General features: G+C 41.9%; 1 protein-coding gene across 4 annotated transcripts in view; it reads left to right on the top strand.

The window, feature by feature from the left end:
• Positions 1–26,474, top strand: part of ZBTB20 (zinc finger and BTB domain containing 20) — a 490,245-nt gene that overhangs the window by 301,341 nt on the left and 162,430 nt on the right. For all 4 annotated transcript variants that reach the window (XM_071809214.1, XM_065849469.2, XM_071809203.1 and 1 more), the window contains one exon: positions 22,388–22,488. The gene's annotated coding sequence lies outside the window, so the exon portion shown is untranslated. The remainder of the gene's footprint in view (positions 1–22,387; positions 22,489–26,474) is intronic.

Genomic DNA, 26,474 nt, shown 5'->3' with positions numbered 1-26,474 from the left:
TAAATTGTTAGCTTTAAGTAGACTACATTTGCAGTCTTGTGAGATAAGAAAGCATTGGAACTCCAGCCCATAAGTCTCAAAAATTCTGAGGATGTATGGGAGAAGTTCATGTACCTTGTTTTTTCTTTAAATACAGGTATAAAAATATTATTGTAGATATGCATCATAAAATGCATGAAATGTTCACATTGTGCATAAATAAATATACATAAATATACATATATATACATATAGAGAGACACATGAACTGTGCGCGTCTCCTCTTTCCCCTTGCCTTGAAGTTCATCCCTGAATGTATCCTAATGGCAGCGCGATGATCAGATCAACAGAAATTTAGCACTGTGTGAAACCTTGGAATAGTGACATCTGTTGAATTTGGACAGTTTCGTTTGTCTACTGGGAAATCGCATGAACTTCCCAATAGGTTTTTTTGTTTTTGTTTTGTTTTGTTTGGGTTTTTTTCAGTTCTCGTTCTTCTCCTTCTCCTCTTCCTCCCCTCTTCCCCCCCAATAAGGGAGGGTAGTGTTAGGAGACATGACTGCTGTCTTGCTTTCTGGTGTGGTGTAAAGTTTTCCGTCAAGAGACAATAATGTACATTCCTCTGGCAGGACGGGATGGATTTTTTTGTTTCTCTTGCTGTTGTTTATTTATAAGACATTTCCTCTTGCTTAGTGGAAGTTTGATCGTAAGAGGCTCCAGTGATTTTCCTTCCCACCTCTCCCCTCCCTAATTTCTCTGCCTCGGCACTCGCTCTGGAACAGAGCGAACTCAAAAAGCCCATCGGCGCAGGGCGCGTTTCGCAGCCAAGCCCTGCCACTCTCCAGAGACTCTGAGGTGATTCTCCTTCGTCACCGCTTGGACCAGGAACCACAGCCCTGGTGAGTGGTGAGCTCCCAGAATTTGATGTGTCAAGGCTTCTATTCTCGGGGCCGCCGCGGCGAAGCAGGAAATAAAGGTTTTTTTGTTGTGTTTTGCCTTTTTTTTTTTTTTGGCTTGCCTTTTTTTTTTTTCTTCTTCTTATATAAAAACAAAATCGGCAAGAAGCACAAGAAGAATACGGAGCTGTGAGCGGAGACCGCGGAGCTGAGGGCAGGGAGCTGGCTCGGCCTGGCCCGGGCGGTGGGGCTGTACCCAGCCTGGCCTCCCCGCTGCCGCCAGCGGGGGTCGGGCTCGCCTGCCGCGGCCGGCCCGGGGCGGGGGTGCAGGAGGACTTGGGGGGAACCAGGACGGGGCGGGGGGGGCATGGGCGAGGAGAGGGAAAAAAAAGAAAATGTTAATCCTTCTCTTTGGAGTTTGTGTCTGGCAAGTTTTCATGCCTCCGTGTTCTGAGCATTTACATTATGCTCTGAATACCTGATTGCCCAGCCAAGCAGAAAAGAAACTCTACAGTGGATGCATAGTAAAAGAAAACGCTTCTGTGGAAGCCACCTCTGGGAATAGGAAGAACTAGCTGGTTTATAGGCTGCTGGTCCATTTGATGGGGAGGGAAGGGTTGGATATTTTATTTTTTTAATCTTTTTTTTTTTTTTTAACTCTCTCGCTTCCCTTCTGTTCTCTTTGTGTCTGTATGGGGAACTGGCAATCAAGGAAAAAAAAAAGTGCTTTGGAGAACTGTATATACAAAATATTGGATGCTAAAGAATTAGGTGTTTCAGCCAACATCAAGGTAGTTATGCAGAGTTATTTCCAGCTGTTGGATAGGGAAAGCAAGGCGTGGAAAGCTGCAGCAATTTGCTCAAGGCCGCATGGGAGAGCCAGTGAAATAAAAAGACGTAGGATGTGCATCTCTAGTTCCAGGCCCAGATTGCTCAGGGTGTCTGTCCTTTTGTCCTCTTCTGCCCAGCTGAATGTATCATTTCTGTTAATCTTTTACTGCTATAGTGCTAAAGAAAGCCAGGGCAGTGTGGGGGCTGTTCCATTCATCCTTCATCATCTCCCACATTATCTGACTTGAAGAAATGAATCATTTCTTGACTAACATTTTCTACTCTTAAAAAAGTAGGCATATAAGAAACACAGGGTAGCAATCAAAATATTTGTATTTTGAGGTATTATCCTGTTCTTTGAAACGTGTCCCTGGGAAAAGAACAAGATGTTTAAGGGCATCGATGCACCTCACATGAGATGTTAACTAAGAACCATTCTTCTCACCTGTGTCTTGCCTTTGAGTTGGATTCATTCAGCAGGTGTATCAACAAGCATGTCCCTCTGACCCCCAAGGAGACAGCCCCTCTCCAAATGCTGCTGGTATAAGTCATGTATAAGTCATGAGGACAGTATGTAAAGGCTGGCACTGAATGATCTGTCACTGAAGTTATTGGAGGCTTTGACATTGACTTCAGAACTGAGCTCAATATTAACTCGCATCCAGCCCAAATTAAAGTACTTGCTCTTTCTTATAACCAGTAAGTAAAGTCATGCAAGACTTGGTGGTTTTACTGCTGGGCAGTTTTTGCAAATATTTTCCTTGGTTGTGATCCATGTGGGGTTCTCAGTCCTTCCCCCTGCTTCAGTTTCAGCCTGAAGTTTGACTAACTCCGAAAACTTCAAGTGGAAGATAGACAAAACCTCCGAGATTCATACGGTTTTGTGTTAGAACCATAAAGGACTGTGAACTCTTCTTTTCTCATATACAAAACCTTAAGTTGACCGTAGACATTTTTCAGCACTGCACAGCGAGGGTTAGCTCTTTCTCTTTGTTCCCTGGTGCTGTGGGACCTCTCTCTGAACCTAAACTAAATTACCAGCTCTTAACAAAACCCACAATTAAGTTGGCCGATCCCCTCAGTAAAAAGTCTTACATACACATGGAAATAACCTTTACATACATCAAAGTACCAGTCCAAATGGTCCCAGCTTTTGACTAAATTGATGTTAAGATCCCCACTTGGCTGTTGCATCACCTTTCTGCAGTGTACTCACAGCAGCTGACAGATCAGAACATCCCAAACTTTCAGGCAGTTCACATCACAGATAGAAACATAATGGGTTTTTTTCTTTTCTCTAAATGGCCTATGCTGAACGCCCACACACACTTTTGGGTCTGATCTTTGAAGCTTATCTCTGATTTACTTTCTCCCTCCAGGCAGTGTAAGTCTGAAAGACATTAGTACTTCTGAAATGGAAAGTTCTCAAAGCACAGTGCTAAATGTCTGAAACTTCAAACTTCTGCCTATATAACGCTATTTCTCTGGATATACTGAAGTCAAGGGCTGTCAGTCTGGCAACTTTCACCAAGAAGGCAAAACAATGTTTAATCTCTTTTTTTAAGAGTCTCTGTGTTGCTCTAAACCTCTCGATGTTTAAATTATTTAATTAATGTATTTATTCTGCAAGTCTCTGCAGTAGCAAGGGGACTTGTCTTCACTGGTATTTATGTACATCAATGTGGAGAAAACAGGCAGTCTTTCTTGTTATGATATAAGCTGCTTATTGATTGTATTCCAAGGCTATAATGGTTTGTCTGTGGTCTAAAATCATTAGGGTGAAAATTTCAAATCATATTTTAACTGTCTTTTTAAGCACTCTGGGATGGTAAGATGGTAAATTATCTCATTAGTAGCAGCGTCTTTGTCTACTGTGTAATAGTTTACCATAGTTGCTTTAAAAATACCAGTGAATACATACGGTTGTTCTTTTATAGATGCACCGTTTGATTCTAGCAGTAACCATTTTAGCTACAGCATCCCTTCCAACTAGTACTCTCAAAATGCTTTACATGCACTGCTGAATTACACCTCCCTCTTTTACCCATAGATGAAGTGGGAAAGGTATCATCTCTTATCTGACTCAAGCAAAGAGGAAATGGTAGTCTTTCACTCGTGTTCAAACCACTGGTTTATACTTTCGGGGAAGAGAATATATATTTATGTAGTAGAATCAAACCCACTGTTTTCTGCACAACAATTTTGTTTGATGTGATATGCTTCTTGTTCTGTGATTGTTAACTGCATCAGACAAGAACAAAGCACAGAAAAGGATGTAACGATAAAGATACACAGATTCAGAAGTGCTGGGACACTTCAGAAGTACAAGAACTGGAGCTATATCCAGAGACAATCTTTGCAGTAAAAGTACATAAAAGCAACTGCCTCATTTTGAGTGCATTGCTCATTTTAAGATTGGTTTGGGCTTTTTTGGTTTTGGTTTGGTTTGGTTGGGGGTGGGGGGGGCTAGTGTTTTATATTTCTAAGCCTGTCTTTTCCGTAAGTTAAACAGTAGCTTATTTTCCAGGGTTACAATGTTGAATTTCTCTTCCTGTAAATCAGAAAAGAAAGCAAAACTTGATTTTTAATTAAGTCATGTGACAGGGAAAGTTACAAAAGTAAAAGAGATCTGCAAGTTACTGAGGTAAAGCAGCCACTAACTACAGGTCACTGATTATCAGCTACAGAGTTGTGTTGTGACATGGAACATTTGAACAATTAACTCATGTCCTCGACTAAAGGATAAAGAAATAGCAAGGTGCATGAATGATAAAATGAAGGTTTCTCTTACTGTCCTGGGCTGGGAAAGGGGATAGGTGAATGAGAACAGAGGGAAATTGAATAGGCTTTAGGAGACCTGAATCTGTATCCCAGATCCATCCCTGTGTGATCTTTACCTCTGTCTATGTCTCACTTACCCACCTGTAAAATGGAAATACTTTTTCCTGCCCTCACAGGGCTACAGAAAGGGAAAACTGTCACATTTAGCCAGGCTCAGGCATGCTTGGGGAAAAAAAAAGCCTATAAATAGAGCGCGTTGATCCCCCGCATTGCTGCCTTGTTTGTTTTTTTCCTCTGTGCGTGCTTTGAGTTTCTGGAACCGAGGCGAGTTCCAGAGCTAGCATGGGTCTGTGCTGCTGGCAAAACAAAGAAGGTGCAAATTACGGTGGAAATGAAATAGCTGGTGCTTTGAGGCGGTGGAGTGCCCAGTTCACCTCAGGGTATATGTCTGTGTTCACAAAACATGGCTATCACGCACACCCTGATTCATTAGATGTGTTATCCAGCAAACAAGAAGCCTAATCATATTTTAGCGAGAACATTCTTATGATAAACTCTGCTTTAGTGAAACTCCACGTATAGTGCAATTTCTCCCGGCCGCGTATATTACACGGTGAAGAAAAGCTACCCCGCTGCGTATCAGAAGGCTGTAATTTCATTTAGGGGTTCTATTGACATCGTAAACTGCGAGAGCAGAGCTCAAGTGGCTATTTAAGTCATAGGAACTTCAGACTGAAATTACTGCCTGGCAGTAAGTGGCCCTCCCCCCACAGGCCCCACGTATGTACTTCATGTTTTCATCCCTCTGTCTATAAATAATGAATCTCTTTGGTGGCTTTGGAAGAGAGCGGTTCCAAAATACTAGCGTTATCCACCACCCTCCCTGTCAGTGGCACCTTCCCAACATGCAGGGAAAGGAGCAGGAGCCCCAAAGCTGAGGTGGGACCATGCCTGGCAATAGCCGATGCTCCCGGGCTGGCGCTCCGCTCTGGCTCCAGAGGCATCCGCTGGCCGCGAGCAGAGAAAGGTGAACACTCCCATGCTCGCTAGTGAGGCCGTTTGTTGCCATCATAGCTGACATACCTGACCTTTCCCACTTGTAAGCTGTAGATATCCACCCTGGTGCATGTGAAGATTAATGCACTGTACCACCTGCGATCCTCGCGACTGCAGCACATCTCCTATTTATACTGCTCCCTGCTGAAATCGCCCCCCGCAGCTCCAGGGCTGCCCTGCTGCTGGGAGAGGGGATGAGTTTTTTATTTTAACATTCAAGTAATGCACAGAGCAGCAGCCGCATTGACAGAGGTTCATATATTTCATCCATGTAGGCTTGTTTCAAGAGAAGAGTGAAGTCAGGGTGCATTTGCTTTTTCTCAGGGAAGTGAGGTTAACCATTCATTGGAGATTGCCAGGAAACCTCAAATTTAAGCCAGGCACAAGAAGAGACTTTAAGTAGGACAATGGACAAGAATCATTAGTTTTGTGCTCTATAGATACCCAGCACAGGCATTTCAAATCTGAAAACTAAAGCATCATGCACGTAAATGTTAATCTTTGTTTCCCTTATCCTCATTTTTTTGACAGATAGTGGAAAAGAAGTATTTTTTGTACTCAGTGTTTCCGAGACCTTGAGGTGCGAGATAGGTGTTAAATTACCAGTGGGAACAGAATTAATAGTTATTTGTTTTCTCTGAACCAGTTTGTCCCTTCTTACATTTCATTTAACAGAATGATGGTTCACCATGTTAAACTATAAAAAACAGTTATATTATTGGTATTTCCATTCTTTATAAAGGATACTTTATTTTGGTTTTGGACCTAGCATTTTCCTGGAAAATCAATTAAATCTTTGCCTCTCCTTAAATGCCACCATCCTGTGATTCCTGAGACCGTGGAACAGCTTAAATGAAACAGTAGCTTTGAAATTAAATAAACAAGGTTTATATAGTTATTAGACATGGCAGTTTGCAGTAGCAGGGCAGACTTTTCTGGTCTGAAGGTAAGCTGTTCATGCTTGCGTTTCATCCGACTTTGAGCAATAAACTACAGTTCTCAGTCTGCATAGGCAGTTATCCTGGAGAATATGCATTCAATACTCTCCATGAATCTTTGAGAACAGCTTGCACACATGCGCACGGCACAAATGGGAGAAGTGAACTTGGAACTTGGTGTTGCTGGTGGTGGGGGCTAGGGATGCAGGTATCAGCAGCATCTGTGCTCTATTTCTGTCCTAAAAAAAGCTCTAGCCGGGTCTTTTTATGTTGTTCCTTATGTGATTCCCTCTGCTTTACGGACTTCTGAACCTTGTTATGACTGAAGTTACTATGTTGGCTGTGTGCATACTGCAAGTGAGAAAAAAAATGAAGTCCACAAACTGTGGATAACAGCAGATCCCACGATACAGTGAAATCAAAATAGGATGTTGTATGCCAAGACACAGAGTTCTCATGGTCCTTATCTCTGTCTTGAATAACTGGAAGTGGATACAGTTTTCTTCATTTAGCATAACTGAATGTATCAAGGGCTGAGTCTCTTTGGTGAGATATTGACTGCCTGATGGCGTGCATCCTAATTTCAGGACGTGATGTCCTGGAATGAAGTAGGGTAGCCTTTTGTCCCGCTGAGTCTGAGTGCCTGAAATCTAAAGCTATGTTACTGTATTGGTGTCTGTCCAACAGAGATGTGTGTTCTACTTGTACCATGTGGAAAAATGAATAAAATATCTAAAGTTAAAAAACAATTCATAAACACCATATGCACATACATACTGCATGCACAACTTCTCCTTGAAAATATTACAATGGGACACCCTTCCAGATTCTGGTTGTAAAAGACTGTAACTTAATTTCTTCTACAAGTTTTTAGTCAAAAAATACTGCAACAGAGTCTGTTTTCTTTCAAATCAGCAAAAGTATAGCAGAACAGAGAGTGTTCCTTAAAATGAAATATTGATCTGTCTGTCTAACATGAAGAGCTTCTAAAGCCACCAACCTCTTAACTTGTAGGTGCCAAAAACTAATTCACACTTGGGGATACTGGAGCAGAAATTGGTGAGGTGACTAATCTGACACCGTGCCCTGATGGAGTCTGTCTGAATCCCCGGCCGTAGCTGGTTTGATTCACTTGCCAGCAGAGCTAGTGCAGCCTGGATGTGGAGCTGGGAGTGGAGGGCCCTGCAGGTCCCTGTGTCATGTTGCGGGGATGAAGCTTGCTGCTGGGGAGCCAGAGCTTCTTAAAGCAATGACACCTGGCCCTAAGTGAGAAAAGGGGCTGTTCCCAGCTGTGGAGCACCAAACTTCTTGTGGCAGGCATCTCCTGGGGAGGCATCGTTTCTGCTGAACGCCTGGCTCACCAAAAAAACACAAGGAGAGGCTCGAGTCCTCTTTTGGTTCCATCTCCTGTTTGCTCCAGCAGTACCATCGTTTGTTTTGCTGGCATAGCTTTGCAGTGTCTTTGTAAAACTGGAGAGAAGCTGTGGTACTAGATTGGAAATGAGATGGATGACATTGCTGCAGCAGGGAAAGAACAGAGAATATCTGACGTGCTCTTTCTTCCCAACCCTGAGATTTGCATCTGGGTTTAATATTAGACAGGATCACTGAGGATAATTGTGGTTGGCAATTTTTACTTTTTAATGACTTAAAATGACCTGTGATGTATTAGACTCAGCAGTGTCGCTCCATAGCATGACTTCATTGTGAGACTTCCCGCCTCCACCAGAATGAGGGGTGTTGATGGTACCACTTCATCCATATTGCTTCTTTCTGCATGTGGTACCCTGCCATGTAGGGAGTGCTACAGCTGTTTTTACTTTAGAAATATTAGTAGTCTGTCTGATATTATATCAATGGGACTTGCTGCTCCATAAAATCGGCTGCTCTGTAGAGCAAAGACACAAGTACAAGGGCAGGCTGAGTCATTGGCTGTATTTGGATGTGTTTTCGCATACTTTTCTGGGGAGAAGACGTATTCTTGACAGGAGGGAGGCTAATTCTTCTCTGTCAGTCAGTAGAAGGCAGAAGGTTTAGTGAGAAGAGATCAGATGGGCTTGAATGAATTTTGTAATTCTGAACGTATCTAGGAAATAGAGCTGAATGATGTATAGAGAACTCCTCTGTCAGTGTGGAAAATTAGAGATTTGAACAAGATGAGTTTAATACTGAAATGAAACGAGAAGTTTATGATTAATAGGGTCTGGCAGAGACAGCGCGCTTATATATAATTCTGGAGGCCTAGGAAATGATCTTTGGGTAGATGTGGGTCTGAGGGCTTAAGAGGAGAGGGGCAGCCTCACAGGGAACCCTACCTGGCTTGTCTCTTTCCAGTGAAAGACCGCAAAATTTTACATAGCAGGTGTAAAATGGAAGTGGTAAATCTTCAATTTCAGAAATTCAGAGCTTCTTTTAAAATATTTTACAAGGTCTAAAAGATAAATTGGGAATAAGGTATCTATGGAGGTGAAACAGGCTTTTGGTTCATCTCATCTTTAGTCTGCTTCTGAAGCAGCTACCATCAGTTGTTTCAAGGCAGGACATTTTCCTTCTGGGTACTGCATCTACCCAACTGAGCAATACTGAACGCTGGACGTGGAGGTCAGGTTTTCTGACCCCTGCAACGATCAACCTGCATCCTGAAACATCAGTTTGTTACATTAACTCACAAATGGCAAAATAGACAGAGAGAGGGAATTTGCGTCGTCTTACATGGCTACAGATGCAGCTTATAATCATTAAAATTACTCATTGGCCTGTGAGGAAAACATAAAGAAAATTATTTTGTAGAAACTAACAGAAAAGGGTAAGATTCACAGCTCACTTGCTATCTTTATTCTAGGCAAATAATTAGCTGTTTTATTATATGCTAAGGAACTTTAGAAATTTGGGTTATATTCTCCCCTCAGGACATGGTGAGGTTCTGTGTATTTTGCCTTGTGCACTCCTATTTTGAAATTTTCCTTCAGAGTGAGAGTTATTTCTCCTTTGAACACCTTTATATTTTTTCCCTGTGTAAGAGAGAAGCAACGTTCCCACACTGATGTTTTCCGACTTACAATTATCCATGTAAAGTCAGCAAACACAGAATAATTACTTCCCATTCAGAATTTGCAATAAGCAAGTTTTATTAAAAATGAGGCAAGTGCAGCTCTGGTCTTTGCCTGCCTCTCTCCAGGGTCCCATCCCTGTGCTCTTTCCTTTAGGTGGCACTCCCACATTAACTTGTGTACGACCCCAACATCTGTTTGTGATCTGTCATCTGTGTCGTGAAATATGATGGAGAGACTTAGAAATTATATTAATTGTGGTGTCCACATCCTCTCTTCATTAAAAGTTAAAAATGGCTGTTCAAATATTTCATAATCAAAAATTAATCCCAGTCTACCTGTTCCAAGTCATATATGACGCCCTCTGGGAATGAATCCCAAATCCCTATTACAATTTGGATGCTCTCTCCTCTGGGTATTGATTACAAATTTGGGTTATTGTTCACATACTTTGTCATAGGGGGAATTAATCTCAAGTTCCTGTCTACCGTTCTGGGACTGAAAGCTATCTATAATTAACGTTTTTCTATTAAATGGATATTGACGATGAGCTTTTCTGTCTACTTTTTTGGGGGTTATCTTCTGGCAGGGAAACTCTGCCTCAGCTTTTGAAGAGATTCTTCATGCTGATTATTCTGACCACCAGTTTTCAGGCCACTGTGAGTGCAGGAGTTTTGGAGGAGCCGATGGCATAGCTGGGGTGTTCTCTGATGCTGACGTTGGGTAAAAAGACGCGAACGTTTTCACAAGGACTCAGCAAAGTGGAGCAAATAGGACAGCTGAATAAAACCAGAAGTGTTGCATCAGAAATGGAGAGGAAGATGCAAGTGTGCAATTTAGCAATAGTGAAGCGCCCTGCAATTATAAACCAGTTGCCACACAAAATCATAACAATCTTAGTTATGTAGAAGGGAGGAATAATTTGTCCTCCTTTTCAGTGGTGGGTAGAATAAGAATGAAAATACTGTGGTGAGAGGTAGAAGTATAAAACCACCAGAGAGACCACGTACTTTTGATGTGTGAATCTGTGTTCTGTCTGATTAGTTTCAGCAACTTTGCCTACAAAACCAACTGCTATTATTTCCACATAGATACAGTCATTTTCCATATAGCATTGCAAAGCACAAATAATAAAAGTCTTCAGTTCCGTAGCTATGTCTGTCCCTGTTACTTCACGGGTGGAAAATTGGATCAGAACAGCCCTGAATTTCGGAGTAGCTGGAATCGGGACCTAGGTTTTCCTGTGTCAGCCCCACCGCTGCTGCTAATAGACATGGTGTTTCCAGTGGCAACAGTTGGCTCACGCATTATTTCACACTTCAGAAGAGATTCCCCGTTTCCCTTTTTTTTTTCCCCTCTTCTTTAGCAGTGGGCAGCCTTGCAACCTTTTGATCATACCGACTTTGTACGTTACATGACTGAACTCAGCTACACCAAACATCCTTTTACAAAGTTTGACATTTGTGCCATTTGAAAAAAGAGAGGGAGAGAGAAGAAGAGGGGGGGAAGAATGAATCCTGACGGCTTCCTCCTGCCCTTTTGATTAAGAGTGCGGTAAGTCAGCAGAAGAGGTGGGACTTTTAACAAACAGGGGGGCGTGCAAGCCGGTTGTGATCTGTGATGTATGCACACAGATGCACACAGAGGAAAGGAAAGAAAAAGCTGGAAGGTAGACAACAGTAATCAGAAATTACTACAAGAAATTAATTAATTGATGGAAAGTATACAGTGACAATCAAAGAGACTAGATGAGACAAAGGAGATGGCCTTTGATGCTATCCTAAGCCACACGAAGGAGATTGAACTCAAGAACTTCCAAGGTCCCTTTCAGACTTAAAAATTTTAATTCTGTAACGCCTATGTTCCTGTTCATTCTCTTGCAATTGCTATTTTGTGTGCATATTCTATTTTATTCTATTCTATGACAAATTTTTTGTTACCATTCATTCTTCTAGTTCTTCCAGATTTTTACCCACTTCTGTTATCCAGACTTTTGGAGAATTTATGGAACTGAAATGGCTGTTGTAACCTTGGCATGCAAATAGAGGAGGGACAAGATTTAGCTGTTCTAGTATTTACAAAAGAAGACGAGGAGAGAAGACTATTGCATAACTTTCAACAAGTCGGAAGACTTTGTTGTGTCTTCTAACTCAGTCCCTTCATTTAGTTAAAATGCCAAAGGCTCATTGGAAAAAAAGTGTCCTAGCCCTGCAGTGAGTTATAAATTTGCCCAGCTTGCTCCCTTCCCAACATGCTTACTTGGAGTTTTGCTATGTTTTAGAAATTTTAGCTTCCTTTTTCTGTTCCTCCAGAAAAGAGACAAATCTCCCGAGAAAGTTTTGTTACTGCCTGCCATGTGAGGTGGTCTTGGAGGAGATCGAGTTTGCATTGCCCAGGGATACACATCATGCTCCTGGGGAGGGATGTGTCAGGTGGGCCCTGCAACGAGTCTGTTGTGCCCTACCACACACTCAGGACATGAAGTGACCCAAAGGACAATAATTCTGTTGGTATTGCAGAGACTCCTGGTAATCGGTCCTTGTGAGGGACAGCTCCATAGCTTGGCTATGTGGGTTTTTCTGTGTGCTTTGGGGATCATCCTACCTGGCGCTCAAGTTCAGTCTTTAAACTGAAGCTGATCTCTACTGAGGTAAAGGAGAACGCTTTTGTAAAAGGGGAGTACTGAGGTTTTTTACAGCACAACTAGTGCTGGCCTCAGCTGAAGATGTGCTACTGGACTGAATGAATCACGTGGTTAGTATTTTGTGATAGCTCCTCAGTTACTGTCTTTTCAAAAGAGAGAGAGGAAGAAAGGAGAAAGGAAAAGGGGCATGTGAGGAGAAATGGCAGGGCAGAGAAGCAGTAACATTAGACGGGCTCTTTAAGAGTCCTAGAGAAAAAGTACTGAGTGTTTTAGAGTAAGTTTGCAATGATGTGTAAAATAGTTCCCTGTGTGAAAATCTATATTGATTTTTTTTCTTTGTGTAGAGACTGTTCTCAGAATAGAAAAGCTTTGACATTTTGCCTTCTCATGTACTTCATCAGTCATTTGTGTCATCCACTCTTGCACGCATGTGTGCTCTATCTTCTCTCTGGCTGTCGGCAGAGAATAACTGCTTGCTATTATGCTTCATCCAGATCATTTGTAGAGCTATGGCTAATAATGTCGGAAACCCTGCTGCAACTCTGGCAGACACGGGATGTGTGGTGGTAGGGAAGACATGCTTTGGGTGACCGACGAGTGGATAACACAAGTAGCTGACTCTCATAGTCCATGATACAGTTGATTGCCGCATGTGGCAACCTACCAAGATGATGTGAAAACAAGCTCCTCTTGATCATGGCTCATGCTAGTCCCCGTTCTTACAGTGCGATTCAATAGCTGCTCTGGTCAGCAAAGCTTTGTGTGGCCAGAGACAGAAGAATTTAGCAGAACAGTTTTTAGTGAAGAATGTTCATCTTTCTGCAGCAAAAACGTTAGCAGATAACTGCAGGGTCTTGCTATGCCACGGACAGGGTCTTGCTGCTTGGCTTTTCATATGGTGCTCCTTTTGCTTGTCAGAATGCTCTCAGCCTCTCTGGATTTTCCAGCAACAGGCCTGGCCATCGTGATGATGGCAGCCTCCCTTTCTCTGTCAGCACTGCCGGACAGCTGTGCCTTTGAGGGAGAAGGAGGCAGCCGGCCAGGAGCCGGGTGCATTGGTGCTCGTCCCACTTGGTGTCGTTGCATTGAAGAGCAACCCTGTGAGACAGCTTGGGGGCGGTGGGAGCAGTTGAGCCTTGCGGGAATCAGCATCTGTGCTTCTGGGAACAAGGGAGCAAATGGCTCGTGGAGCCTTGCTTCTAAGTGGCTGTATGCAGAGGGTCTCACTGAAGCCATATTTTTAACACAGTTGGGTATAAATGGCCTGTTTTTACCTCTGCATACATCATCTACATCATCCCTTCACTTCCTTCCTCTTTAAGTGATGTCTTATGCATAGATTTGTCATTTACGCTCCAACTGCATTTTGCATTATTACATTTTAATGATATTTGAAGTTCTTTCATACATATTTGAGTTCACTGATATAAATGAAAAAGGAGAAATAATCAGCATACTTGGTTTATCTGATGGCATAAAAATGTTGTATCATAACTTCGGCAATTTCTTGGATAAGATCAAGCACAACATCAAATACTAAGAGAGGGTCCAAGTACAGCTGTCTATCTGAATGGCTCTAAAGCTAGGGTCATTCAAAGTCAACATCTGAACTTTGCAGTTTGGCCCCATTTGTACCTCAAATAAAAACCATTTAACCAATTCTACCCCTTAAGCTTTGTAACTGGTGGGTTTGGTTACAATGAAGCTGATATCAGAGTGGCCCTTGACCCTCATTGTTTTGTTTTAGTAAAAAGGAGCATCGCACATATTGGCCTTCTTTGAGGAAGCTCTGCATAATGTAGAGGATCTAACCTCCTCCACCCCGTATCTCCTGCTGACTTATGGTCTGTTATAATCTATTAAGAATCTTGAGGCTTGAGGGCAGAATTTTGTGTAGGGATAAAAGGTGCTTTCATGTTGGTACTGTGGGATATATTTTTTTTAATTCTTTCTCTCATTCTCTGTTTCATGAAAATTCATTAATCTGTGACATTTAAAGACTCTGTCTGAGAGGTGTCTGGAGCAGCGGCCGGCTGCATACATCAATAGTTTCTCAGAGTCTGGCACTCTGTCAATATTTGGGGGCCTCGGTAACAGCCCTTAAATGCACTGCCTGCCAGCCGTCACGCTCTTAGCATGTCTGTAAGAGTCTGAATGAGCGGATATTAGCACGTCGAGTCCTTTCACAACTGGCAACACTTTAGAGGCAAACTGCTTGGTAGGTATCTCTCCTCTTCCCTCCCCTCCTGTTTTCTGGCATGTCTTCTTTGTTTATCTGATGTGATTTATGTATTTACACACAAATATGCATCCTGCGAGGAGGCATCATAAATCCTGAGGCTAGAGGTGGTATTATGGCATAATCTATGTAACAATGGAAATGGGCTGAAGCTGGATTTGGACCCAGAACCGGATTAAGCTTGGGTTGACTCCTGGGCCAGTTGAATCAGGAACAGAGTTTTGTTTGGATTTCACGGTGCCAAAATCTTTAGAGTTTAGTTCCAAATAAATGAGAATCTTGGACAAAAAATTTACAGGAAGTGCTACTGTGGCAATATTTCAACCAGCTCCAAACCAGAAGTGGAAAACAAGCCATTTCAAGACTTGGGTTGTATTCAAATCAAAACTGTTAGAGCAGGTTCAGAATCCAGACCTTCTGTTCCTTTTTTAATCCTGTCCCACTGCATAAATTGGATTCACAACTGAATATTACTCTAGGTTACCCATGAAACCTCCGGAAAAAAAACAAAAAAAAACAAGACGAGGAAGCAAAATACAGCTTTTTCTTCTTTCCTCTGGTGGAATAGGAAGTGCACAGTAACAGAAATTCAGATCAACTGATATTTATTTCTGTTCCCCCCTCCTTTTATTTGGTTGAAACATTATGGCCAGAGAGCAGTCAGTATCTTTTGTCATGCAGTCCTGTTTGTTTTCTCTTCACCTATTGTGCTTCATCTCTTGCTTATTATGTTGCTGGATCTATGGTTCTGAAACCAGGTTTTCTAGAGAAGCAAATGGCCACAGTGCCTGCAAGTTGAGGTTGACTTTTTAGAGCTGAATCATAGCACACCATGAAACTCCATCTGAATGTTTCCATTTCTAAGTCTCTCTGGAATATTCTTTCTTTCATCCTATTTCATGCTATATATACCAAAAGGAAATGAAGACATGGGTGAGCCCTGCATTAGGAACATTTCCCTTACTGAATTTTGGGAACAAATGCTTAGAAGAGTAAGTCTGAACTCAGTATCCCTCTGTAACAACATTCTTATCATCCCTACTTCACAAGTCCAGGAACACCAGCCAGTGCCCCTCAGCCGTGACCTGTAGCACGTCCTGCAGTGCTGGCTCGAGTCAACAACTTCTTAATCCTTTTCCAATAGTGTCCAGAAACTTTTTTTTCAAGAAACTTTCCACCTTCCCCTTGTCACACCTGCCAAAATTTCACGTGATAACAAACTAGACAAAATTATTCTGCTGGAGCTACCTTGCAAGAGTAAGTCAGCAACAAAAATAGCGAACTACTCCTTCTCAATCATTTCTTTGCTCATTTTAACATTCTTTTCTGCCTTTATCTTGATTTTTCCCTTTCTCCAACTGCAGCTGCATCTGATTTCCATTTTCCTGTTAGTGTCCCCAAAGCACCTGTAGTTATATGGTATTTTGTCACCTGTTGGGGAAAAAAAAGACCAACCCCGTGAAAGTTTACAAATGTCTCTGCAGAGGCAGTGAGTTAGAAGGGCTGCATTTATCCCTGCAAGCAGCAAAAGGGAAAATAAACAGGCTGAAGGCTTACGTGAATATCAGAGATGCGTCTGGCTAGATGGCAGCAATGGCCAGTAAGTACAGACAATTGGCAGAGAGGAGGATTTATTTTTTAAGTGTAATAATTGCTCCGTTAGCATGACGTGGGGGCACTCGTATGCAGAGGATGCTGCCCTCGGACAGAGTGTGATCACCTTGCCAGCGACAGGGGTGGCCTGTACGCCCCTGGCAGTCCCCTCGCAAAAGGCCAGGGCTGAGACGCAGCCACAGGGACTGCGAGATGGCGGCACCATCTCCTAGAGCTGGGCAGCAGCCCCAAGGATGGAGACAAATAGCATGGGGTAAAAGCTGCAGTGGGACCCCAAGATAGCTGGGGCACCCAGGATCAGGCCTGTGCGGTGGGAATAATCACCCCATATACTCTGCACTTGCTCTTTCTCAGTCTGTACTTTGTGCTGCCTTTTACCATCTCAGCAAAGTAACACACGAGCTTACCGTAACCCACGCACCTTTTGTACCCAGAGAGTACATCTCAAGACATAATGGGGCACATTTGCAGCTCTGTCCCCAGTGTTTTAAAAACGTGACTGACTTTATTTTCAGTGACAGCCATGTGTGCTCTGAAACCCCCACCCCCAGCCCCAAGAGTACATCAAAGTTGAAGAGCTCATAATGATGAATTAATTTCTATTTCTGTGCTGTTTATTTCCTAACAAGTCCTAGAGTCATCTTTTTATTAAGCAAGCTGGTCTTGCGAGATGCAACAGGTCTCCAAAACAGAGGCTGGCAGACCCCTTCCCTTCAGCCTCCCAGGCTGTTTCCACCTCTGTGCCACCACTGGACTTGCATTTCCCATTCCTACCAGTCGCAATCGTGTGCCTGAAGCTCTGCACAGAGAGTTTGGAGGTTGCCTGTGAGGCTTTCCACTAAGCCGCTCTTTCAATCTAGCTGCTTCTCCTTCCCTGGAGGGGTGACAGGATTTGTCCCCAAATAATGGGGGTACAAAAGTGCTGAGGCAGTCTTGGGTTCCGGGCTCCATTCAGTACATGTCCCTGTTGGCTCCTGGTAGCTGTAAGCCTGATGCATTCTTTGAGCGCTGAAATTGATGAAGCAGGAAAAATCTAGACTTGTCGTCCATTCATATTTTACCTCTATTAATAAGTAATTAAAAAAGAACTGATGTTCCCATGATGGGCTGCTAAATATACACAAGTGAAACTATTGGCATTAAAAAGAGATTTTACTGCGGTGGAGCAGTTATTTATATTATAGTAAATCATATAGGCCCCGGTTGAGATGAGCAATCTATTGTGTTAGGCACTGCACAGACATGCTGTAGGAGGTGCATCTAACCCCAATATGCTCAAAGATGGCAGAGACAAAGTGTGGACAGAGAGACAGCCATAAGAAACAAAATAATAACTCACCTTGGATGCAAAGACAGCGACTGAACCAAGAAAAGAATGCAGATCCCCTGCCTCCCTGCTCTTTCATTAGGGCGAGAGCTGGTCAACTCACAGTTCAGCCCTTAGATTTAGGAGCTGGGTGAACCGTTGAGTTGAATGTTTTACTTGCTGAAAACTGTTTGACTCAGATACAGGTTATCCAAAGCTAAGGAGGAAAATAAACTGAGAAAAAATGTAAAAGAAATGTTTTGGAAAGACAAAGGTGTTGTTTTAATGTTTCTCAACAAGGTTTCTGGTTTTGTTCTGAAACTAAGTCTATTTTAATTGAAATGTATCAAACACAAAAAAATAGCCCATTTTGTTAAACACCTAGGTGGTGTGTGCGGGGTTTTTTTGGTGGTGTTGGTTGGTTGGGGGCTTTTTGTGGTTTTGGTTTTGTTTTATTTTTCTCTTTCAATGTACTCAGTTTGGTCAGCTAGCCAAATAAATCAGTTATTTGCACTACTGTAGTTCTAATTAGAATGTAGGGCCCTGGGGACTTGGGCTATATATTTCAATACAGTACATATTTATAATACCAAGTACCCTGCCTGGTACCCCATATATAATAATAGCAAGCAATCCAGTGCACTGAGGAGATGAGGGCACTGGGGAAGACCTAGTGCCTTTTAGCTCTTAATATTTTTATTTTCAGTTGTAGTACTATCTTGGAGGATATTGCTTACAAGAAAAATGTGCATTTGTTTGAGCAACTCACAAATGGGATTCATTGCAAAGCTATCATTAAAGGGAAATAAAGCAGAAGAAGGAATAAAAGCTGCGTTCTTAGCAAAGTCTGACATGTAGATGCTTTCAGAGATCCTTGTCGCCACAGGAAAAACGCAATCTTCTCACTCTACCACCACCCCCCAAAATCCTGAAAAACAGGCAAGTAAGCACAGGGGCTGTTCATGAAGTGCTGAGACTCAAACGCTGTTCAACTGTATTGCTGGCTGTTTCCAGTGTTTCTGCCTCACAAACAATTTGGTTGTTTCTACGTGATCTTTCCTGTCTTGAAGCAGTTTCCTCTTGTTCCAGTTCAAAACCACAGGGCTCACTGGTCTGTAAATGACTTCCAAGGGGGGTACTCTGGTATCAGGTGTTGCTGATGTGTTTCTTGCTTGTGTAGGTGTTGCCACTTTTTGTAGGTATCTAGTAGGAACTGAAGGAGTCACTTAAGGTTCTCTGTATGTTACTCTTCCTCTTCTTGTTTTAACTGATGTTATTTAGTGTTTTCTCCATTTATGTGTGTCCACAAGAAAAAAAACTCTGATGTTACAGTCACGGTGCTCCCTCCAGGTGATGGTTCTCTGCAGTGTGCAGGGATGATGCTGGTTTTCGTTTTGCCCCAGTCCCAGTTGAAAGGCTCAGGTGTACATCCCATAGGATGTTTCTGTAATGAAACAGACTTCTTCTGATGAACCCAACTGGCTTGGTGAGTTAGTAGTGGAGAAAGATGCCTGTAGGATTGGTGGACCTTGGCTACTAAATCCTTGAAGATTAGGACTAGACTTTGTAGTGGAGAACTCTTTGGTGCTCACTTTCCTTGGCTGAAGAATCATAATTGTAGAATGCAATAAAGCCAGTCTTGATCCAATAGTCTAGGTGCAGAATGACAACCAAATAGGGAGCCATCAATAAAATGTAAGAAATAAGACTTGACCAATCCCTCTCTGACTCGCCACAGGTACTCTTTAGTGAGGGTAGTTTTGTGCACATTTTTGGAAATTTCTTTTGACATCTGTGAAGGCATGTCTGAGGCATTGCTGGACAAAGTGAGGGTCTGCGCCAAGCTGTCAGGTTTCTTTCTCCCTTCCATTACCTCACAGCTACCCCATGTAATACTGCCTGATGGTAGGTTCCCGTTCCATGGGATTCCAGATGAGTGGAAATGTGGTAGGAAAAAAGGATAGATAAGATGGGTGGGACTGGAGACTTGACTAAGGGAGGTAAGAGTACTGCGAAGTATCTACCAGGATGGGCAGGCATTTTTACTGAGTACATATGCATGTAGGAAGTACGGAGCTGCCTTCAATAGTCTTCATTTGTTCAGGATTTCTGCTGTTACATTGCAGCAGTCCTGGTGCTCAACCGTAATGCTCACAATATTCCTGTGAGATTACTTTGTGCCTGCGAGACTTGCAGCTCCAACAAGAGAGGTGCAGGAACACAGGTCCTCGTGCCGTTCCCACCAGTGTCCTGGAGTTGCAAATTGTGGAGAAGTGAAATTTTTACCTCTGGTAGTTGCTGTTTTCTTTGTGCACTGACTTCTGCTGTACCAAGCAAAGGTTTGTCTAGGCCAGAGCTCAGGGTTACTTATTATCTTACAATCCATTTCCTTTTGCCAACAGCAGTGGCTTCTGTGGGTAAGTCAGAAGGGAACGCTCACATCACGGGTAGCCTCTTTTCTATGATCTTCATTAAGCTTTGGACCATTAGCTCAAGACGCATGATTATTTTGTTTGTTCAAACAGCAAGACAAGCAGAGTCTCCTCTGAGTGTTTCTTTCAAGCAAACCAGCATGACTGAAAACTGGGAGCTTGCCAGAAAATGTTACGTGAAATAGTAGTGGCAGGTTCATCTTAGTGTGGGCGGAGAGAGAGCTGTACCCTCTATTTTACTACTTCAAACATGCAGTGTCCATATGCCATAGTTGAGCTGGTTTATGGCTGGTGTACGAAGACTACTACTTGATCTACTTCATGCAAACACTGTGCGAGTGCTGTGGATATATAGTGTTATGAACAGGAGTATCAGCTGTTGTTGCAGTCCAGACACACAGCATTAATATTCAGCATGGTATAGACAGTCCTGTTTCTCTTCTTTATATTTAGTGTTACTACACAGAGCCAAATACTAAAAGGGGGGGGTGGGTCACATGATTAAATTAATACCATTAATTATTTAGAAACAATCAAAGGAAATACAAGACATCTGGCTTTAAGCCCAAACAACTTATGGCACTGCTGTTGCCTTGTAACCTCATCAGCTCTTAGTCCAGTCATCGCTCTTCTTTCATTATGAACACAGGAGATTCCCCCCCCTCCTTCTTTCCTGCTTTATTTCTGGCAGCTTGGAACGCAGATCACAAGACTGGACTGTAGAGTTGTCTGATTATGTGTGTATAAACTCTGATTAGTTCTGCGGTAAAAAAGCACCCCCTCACATCCCCATTGCATACAATAGCATTTGATTAGCTGTGTGTTGCAGCCATAGGTTGCGTTTTTGTATTTGCCTCAGTATTGAGAACTAGCTGCTGTAGGAGGGAAAAACACTGTTGTTACTGCAGTGCTGAAAGGTGTTAAACACCTAAAAAGGGTGTTACAGAGGCTGCACACAGCGTATGCAGTGAGAGACGGTTCCTGCCATGAAGAGTGGATAGTCCACGCAGGGAGAAAGGCTGGAGGAGAAATCACGTTGAGGAGAATGGAAGCGCTTTGCCCGTGATTGTGCAAGAGGGCTGTGGCAGACCCAGTCCACTGACCTTGACGTTCACCTTCCCCTGGCTGAGGCCAGTGGTCCTATGCTTTGTAGCCATGGCCAGGTGTTTTCCACTGGAGTGATTTTTCAGAGAAATCTCCTTTTCTTGAAATAAAAAATTTCCCTGGGAATAACTTTTACCCAAGAAAAGGCAAAACAAATATTTCTCAATTGCTGGTTCTGGAAGCCTCTTTAGTCTTTTTTTTTTTTTTTCCCTCCTTTTTCTTGCTAGTTGATGGAAAAATTCTGTTTTGGTAATCTGAGAGTTGAATTTTTGTGGAAAAAAGACCCAGTTGGCTTTTTTAAAAAATTCCAACTCAGGAATAGAATATTTTGGGGCCCCTTTCCCATCAGGGGATTATATCTTCATGATAAGGTTGTTCCATTTTTTCTTCAGCTCAGTCTTTAATTAGTATAGATGATTTAATGCAATCTAATCACGCAGTTCTTGTGTTCTGTAGGTAGATCAGTACATACAAGTTCCTGAAATGGTTTTACAGTTATTGGGACAAAACAGAGTTTCTTGCTGATCGTTAGGATTCCACTTTTCTGTGCACTGGTGAATGTGGACCCATTTTGATTACTAGCAGATGTATTGAAGTCATTTTCATTACATCTATGTCTGTGGAGAGGCACTGACTTTCATTTTCTTACTTTAATCTGAAAAGCGTAGTTTCACTGGCTGTTCTCTTAATGGTTGCTGAGAGTTGCTTTGAAGAACTCTTATTTTATGAAAAGGCATTGAGAGTTCTGTCACAGTGAGGATCTCTAGACAGTCTTTACCTGCTCTTAACTACTATTTTGAAGATGCACATTCCCAATTATCTGTGAAAAAGTATCGAAATACGCTTCCTTGGTTCTGGAAGTCTTACTTTAGACTGCTGCTCTCTATTATTTGTAGTATGCCATAGCCTACACTTGTCCTCAGAGAATGATGGCATCAGTTGAACATATTGGGTGTGATTTTTCAAAGTATGCAGTTATCCGCATTTGGTTCCCACTGCATTCAATGTGTGTTAACACTACCTTCAACAAAGGCAGAGTTAGGCCCATGCAGAAGGCTTTAAACACAAAAAAAACCAAACCCCCCACTTGCACCCTGGGCTGCTTGCAGGCAAGAACATATGTTGTAAGTGCTTCTGCTGCTTTGCAGGGTGTTTGTTGAAGGGGCTTAGGCTGCTCTCTGAGTAATGGTGTAGTTCATTTTGATGCTATGATAGCTTTGTTTCTCTAATGTTGTCCCTTTAAGTTTATCATATGTTTTCAAAGTACTGTGTCTCTTGGAATGAAATTTAAACAAAAATTCTCTGTATCCAATAAACTTAAAAAAACCCCTCTTGGATTACGCTGTTCCAATGTTTTGTTTATTTATTTCCAGTACTTTTTATTTTGTTGTCCTCAGATGTAGTCATTGTATACAGCTGCTTGTTTATGTAAAACTTATATTTTTCTTTCCTTTTTCTTCTCTCCCTTTACTTTGCCTTTTTCTAACATCTCCATCGCGTGCTGATGGCAAGAGCAGCAGTGGTTGGCAGTTTTCCTCAGCTGTGCAAGAGACAGAGAGATTTGGTTGGAATGAAACCTTGCTCCCTGTACAGCCTGCTTGAGATGCAGCATTGAAAGGTATCGTCTCATTTTCTGTCTTGAAACCAAAGATGAAAACCACAGACAGGTAGAAATCTCAAGTGCCAAACCACCTGTTGATTCATAGCCAAAAAGCCCTTGGCAATACATTTCTCACTGTATCCAGTTGGAGCGATTACATGGCTGATACCCACAGTATCTGTCTATACCTGCAAGTTTGGTAAAGAGGCTATTTCATTTGAGAAGATTTGGATTTAAATTCAGGTGTGGTTAGCAGAGCAAAGAATTTTCTGTTCTTAGTCTTGCTTCTTGCCTAGAGTGGTATACGTCACTAATATAGCTTGTTTCAGCATTAAAAATACCAACCCTGAAGTCACACACTGTGCAGTATAGAGCAAAATATGATTTCTTGAAACAGCTGTGTGTGGAGAGTCCAAATCTGCAATTGCATAATAACCTGGAGATCAGAATTGAAGTGGATGGATGAAACTGTGAAGGCAAAACTTGTGAAATACCCTGCTAGTTGCATGAATACTTCATCTTTCGAGAGTATTACAATTGAAAAAATCACTTGAAATCAAGTTAAAATGCTACACTTGGACTGCTACACATACACTCCCTGTGACATGTGCATTACAGAAACAGCCACTGTGTGCTAATATGGCATTAAAATTTTGGACTCCACCCACAAAAATTAATAACATTATAGAAATAAGAGTGATGTAGAATGCTGGCACATTTAGGTCCATATGTTCTTGGACATGTGTCCTCCAGTGCATGAGAGAACTAGAAGTTCCCAGATACTCTTATTTTTCTTATTTCCTGTAAAGCTGTGCTGGGAAAGTAGGAGAATGTAAGTGATGACAGGCTGGCAGGCTTTGACCTGTGAATAATGGTACAGTAGAGCCACATTTTATGTTTTTACTTGTTCTTATCTGTTTTATTCTGTTAGTGGTACTAGTTGACTTCCATGGATTTGCACAGGCATAATTTAGAGCAGATTTGGGCCACACTATTTATATTTGTGCAGATTGCTTCATGTTTGTGAAACAATTATTTCCTGTGGATCTGTAGCATTGTCCAGTGTTGTGCAATGCTTCCATATGTATATATGACTGGTTAAAGCACGAAATGTGTTTTGAAACAACATGACAAGGAACAGTAAAAACTGCACAGTAATTCAGCTATACTTGGCTGTCCATGTAATGTCCAATTAATGTGGTTGCTGCACTCTGAAGCCTTTCCAAGGCTGAATAAGACATGCTGTGACCTCGTAAAAGGCAGGGTTTTTTTCCCGAATTTTCTAAAGATTTCTGTTGCAGATGCTACAATGACATGAGGACACTGTAATCTGTATCTTTAGTAGCAGTAACAATGACGGGTGTGAAGTATATCCCCAAAACCTGAAGGTGTGAATTCTAACCCATCAGCGAGCTGTGTGTGAGAATTCTACACACTGAAACCTAATTCTGTGCTGAAGAGGAATACTGTGAACTCCCAACGTAAAATAAAAGATGTTCTGTTCTCTGCTGCACTATCTTGAGCCAAACTTGGGATCTAAAAGCCAAGCAAGGTTCTTTCATCACCAGTCATACAGATACTGTAAGTCAGATTGTCCCCTCAGGCTATACATTGACAATGTAGTAAATTGAGCTTTAGGAACTTTGTACCAGATCGAGAACTCTGTCACCTTGAAACGCAAAGCGTGGATCCATTATAAATTTATTCTTTTGATGCAGTTTTAAAAATACATTCTGATGTGTTGACTTTTACCAGCAAGCTCCATGCCTTATCCGTTATCTTTTGTTCCTCGCTGCTGACGTTAACACATATAAGGGCTGGCAGAAATGTGATCTCATGCGCTCACATGATCCAGATGAAATTTGTACTGTGGAGTTATCCATTAGCACAGTCTGTTAATGTCATTAATGATCAAGCACCATCAACTTGGTTACTCCTCTGCATTTTGTTGTCTTCTTATTCTGCCCTTATTACTCAAGTCTACAATGGAAGGTGCACAGGCGTCAGGAAGAGCAAAATTTGATCTGTGTTTCAAATGGGATCAGAAAATATGTTGGATTTTGTACATGTGTATTAACACTTCCAATTCAGTGAGCTGTGTTGAGAAGAGTGAAAAAAGCTAAGTCCTGTTTCTTGCACGAAATGAAACCAGAGTGGTACAGGAAAGTACACAGGCAAATCCCTTTTTGCGTAAACTCTAGAGAAGCTGATGAACAGGCAAAGCTTCAGAGTTTTGATTTGAGGATGAGTTTGGCCAGTATTAAAATTTGTCTAAAGTTCTTATTGTTTTCTTCTGCCCTCCTCCCCTTTGCTTTTCTGTGTTGTGTGATGAATGTATCATGCCCAGATTTTGCAATTGTAGCTTTGTGCTTAAAAGCCACATTGACACAATGAACGTCTTTACTAAATTATATTTCAGAATTCTTCTAGGGTGTCTGTAGTTTGGAAAGACAGAGCTGCTTGCAGAATTTTCAGTTTCAGAAATATTGTGTTCTTGAATCTATATGATCATCTTGGTCTTGGTGGATCAAGATGATTCTCAATCTGATGATCTTGGTTTCCTGGGAAGAAGACTAGAGGAAGTGGAGGGAAGAACTTTACAGTGAGATTGTTGATACTGCTATGTTTAAAGCCTATTGTTTGCTGGAGTTTTGAGAAGTTTTTGATTTCTTTTCCTTCTCTCTCTGACCCAATTAATTTTATGGGATATCCCCAAGGACGCAATTTATATGACAAATGAATTTCATTAAAAGTTGCTGTCATGGTACAAAACCCCTTGTTTATGGTAAATTAAATATGTTTCTGTATTCTTTCCCTCTATAAATAGGGATCTACCACTGATAGTTTGTTTTAATTTCAGAAAATTTTGGGTGCATAGTAACTTATTGTCAGTATTAAAAATACTAAAAGATATAAATGAAAAAGGAAAAGCCGTGTTCAGTTCTTGTTAGGAAAAAGCTTCTGAAGTGGCACTAGCTGAGAGGTAGGGCTCTTTCCTTTGACTTTTTCTTCTATAAAAATAGATCTATGTAGAAAAGACTCAAATAATAACTAGTATACAAGTCTACTCACCAATTCTCGACTTACTGCAGAATAAAAGCATTAGCCCTCATGAAGGGAGTTTTAGGAAGGAAAAGCACATACAGTTTTCATTGTTGTTTTCAGGACTGTCCCATCTGCAGTGTTTGTATTAGTGAAGCTGTTTAACCTTTTGAGGCCCATGGATCTTCGTGCTGTCTTTTCATGCAGCCTTTTTTTTAGTATCCACACAACCTACTGACTTCAGTGAGATAATACACACATTCAAACGTTTACTTTGAGCTTCCAAGGCTGCACACACTTTTCTGAAGGACTGAAGAGATAAGAGGGATAATTGCTGCTCCTGGAAAAAGCAGTAGGCATTTTACTAAAACAAGAGCAGGAGCAAGCTTGCTGCAATTTTGGGCCAAAATACAAGTTTAGAATTTATTTGGATTCAAAAAAATTTCCAGTAGCATTGCAACTAGGCGATTAATCTGAAGTCAAATAGTGACACTAAGCTTCCTTTTCCATAGAGAATGAAATGCAGAAAAATAGCTGAAATTGAGATAAAACAAAGTACAGTGCATCTTTAACAATTTTTGTTTTGATTAGGTGGAATAATCCAAGGAAGGGAACTTCTTTTGTAAAAATGTACTTAATGTAGCAATATATCCCAGCATTAATTCAGAAAAATATCCAAGTTAAGCTTGTGGTTCGGTGCTGCGCTGACGTGGAGTGACTGTGCCCTGGCACAGGCTTGTTGACCCCACCGTGGCCAGGTCCCAGCGGCTCACCCACCCCACCCACACCCTGAGCGGGATTTTGGGAGGATCTCTTGTTAACTGTGAGGAGCTGCCAGGCTGGTAAATATGCCTAAGGGGATGACAGCAGGGAAAGGGTGTTGTGCAGGGAACTTATTTTGAAACACTGGATGCACTTTTTTTTTAGGTTTCTATTTCCATCCTGTGTTCCCGGCTTTTCTA

Source organism: Patagioenas fasciata, chromosome 1, assembly GCF_037038585.1.
Source record: "Patagioenas fasciata isolate bPatFas1 chromosome 1, bPatFas1.hap1, whole genome shotgun sequence".
NCBI lineage: Eukaryota > Metazoa > Chordata > Aves > Columbiformes > Columbidae > Patagioenas > Patagioenas fasciata.
The sequence above is the reverse complement of the archived record's forward strand: the minus strand, read 5'-3'. Positions and strand labels throughout refer to the sequence as shown.